The 2,338-nt window shown below is 40.2% G+C and overlaps 1 non-coding gene across 1 annotated transcript; it reads left to right on the forward strand.

The window, feature by feature from the left end:
- The first annotated feature begins 1,974 nt into the window (after nt 1–1,974).
- Nucleotides 1,975–2,081, forward strand: LOC121214136 (small nucleolar RNA R71). The gene has a single exon (XR_005909722.1). It is a non-coding gene; the product is annotated as a small nucleolar RNA R71 (small nucleolar RNA).
- Nucleotides 2,082–2,338: the final 257 nt, after the last annotated feature.

Raw genomic sequence — 2,338 nt, forward strand, 5'->3', positions numbered from 1 at the left:
TGAGTTCTAATTTAGGTGGCTCATTGATCGATGCTTTTGGTTGATAATAGTCCCTCTTTTCTAGCTCCAAAGATTCAAAACGAGATTGCGGATTAAATCCCCTTTGTTTAGTTTCTAGGAAAGTTAAGTATTCATCCTCCTCTTCATCATTTGGAGGATCCAATGTCAAAATTCTTTCCAGTGGGTCCTCAACATAGTTGAGTTCCTTCTCCACTATTAAATCCTCTAAATCGGACACTGTAGAGCAATCATCCATTGTGTAAGAAAATTGCATAGACTTAAAGACGTTAAATGTTACCTGGTCATCCTGAACACACATAGTGAGTTGCCCTTCTGCACATCAGTAAGGGTCCTTCCAGTTGCTAGGAACGGCCTTCCTAAGATAATTGGTACTTCTTTGTCTACTTCAAAATCTAGAATTATAAAGTCAGCAAGAAAGATAAACTTATCTAAATGTACCAATACGTCCTCGATTTTTCCTTCTAGAAGTCAGCAGGAAAGATAAACTTACCTACATGTACCAATACGTCCTCAATTTTTCCTTCTGGATGTGCTAAGGATCGATTTGCTAGTTGAAGCGTAACTGTAATTGCTCTAACTTCTCCTATCCCCAACTTCTTAAATATTGATATAGGCATCAAGTTGATACTCACACCTAAGTCACATAATGCCTTACCATAATATGTTGCTCCAATGTTGCACGGTATGGTAAAACATCTAGGATCCTTCAATTTTGGGGGTAGTTTGCCTTGAAGATAAGCACTGCATTCTTTCGTCAGAGCTACCATCTCAAATTCTCCAAGTCTTCGTTTCTTAGACAAGATATCTTTCATAAACTTGACGTAGTTCGGCATTTGCTCAAGTGCTTCAACCAACGGGATGTTGATGTGAAGTTGCTTGAGTACGTCAAGAAACTTCTTGAATTGAATCTCCTGCTTCTGTTTTTGAAGTCTTTGACGGTAGGGTGGTGGTGGTTTCATTACTGGGACTGATTCTTGTTGATTCATCTTTTGCGGCAATTCTACATCTAACGACGTTGTTAGTTGATCAGAATTAGCTGGTGCTGAGGTTACTTTGTCAGATTTTGTAGATTCTAGTTCCAGTAAAACTGGAATTTCAACACTTGGTTGAACTTCTTCTGAATCTTGAGTATCAACTGGCTCCTTTTCAACTTCGACAGTGTTGGGATCTACTGTCTTTCCGATCCTCAATGTCAACACTTTACAATGTTCCTTCCCCAGATTTCTCAGATTCTCCGTGTCACTAGGTAAAGCACCTTGTGGTCGGTTCTTGAGTTCAGTAGCAAGCTGGCCCACTTGATTCTCCAAATTCCTCAGAGTGGCGTCGTTTTTCACCATGTATGCCTTCAATAGATTCTCTAAGCTATTGGATGGTTCCGCTTGGGTTGGTTTCTGAACTTGTTGGGGGAAACTAGGCAGTTGAGTTGGTCTAGGTTAGACATAAGTGTTACTGGTTCCATCCCCTTGGTTACTCTAGGAAAAATTCGGGTGATTTTGCCACGATGAGTTATAAAACTTGGATTGTAGTCATTGCCTCCCTTGGTTTTGCTTTTCATTACCCATGTAATATACGAATTCGAGGTTTAATAGACATTCTTCAAACAAATGTCCTTCCCCACAATACACACAAGCTATATTCTCAAATTGGTTAGGTGGTTGGGCTGCAAAACTGTTAGACCCATTAATGGTAAGATTCTTAAGCATTGAGGATATTGAAGATACTTGAGATTTGAGTGAAGTGAGAGTTTCCACTTCATGTATTCTAGCGACTCGTCTTCTTAACGCTGCTCGATTGGTTTGCCATTGATAATTGTTGCTTGCAATCCTCTCAATAATTTCGTAAGCCTTATTATAAGCCTTAGAAAGGAGAGCACCATTAGCAGAGGCGTCCACTACCATCCTCGTGTGAGCGTTGAGACCATTATAGAATGTCTTAAGTTGAAAGCAATATGGGATTCCATGATGAGGGCACTTTCGTAATAAATCTTCGTACATTTCCCATGCCTCATACATGGACTCATCATCCATTTGTTAGAAGGCAGTGATTTCATTCTTCAACTTGGCATTCTTGCTCGGCGGGAAACACTTCATGAGGAATCTCCTGGCTAACTCTTGCCATGTAGAAATGGAGTTCGATGGCAATGAGTTCAACCAAGCACGAGCTCTGTCCCTTAACGAATATGGGAACAACTTCAGTTGTAATGCATCTTCGGGTACTCCGACTAACTTGAAAGAATTGCTCACTTCCAAAAATAGTCTTAAGTGAATATGAAGTTCTTCAGTAGGCATTCCACTGAATTGGCCCACAGTTTGCAATA

Source organism: Gossypium hirsutum, chromosome D01, assembly GCF_007990345.1.
Source record: "Gossypium hirsutum isolate 1008001.06 chromosome D01, Gossypium_hirsutum_v2.1, whole genome shotgun sequence".
NCBI classification, from domain to species: domain Eukaryota; kingdom Viridiplantae; phylum Streptophyta; class Magnoliopsida; order Malvales; family Malvaceae; genus Gossypium; species Gossypium hirsutum.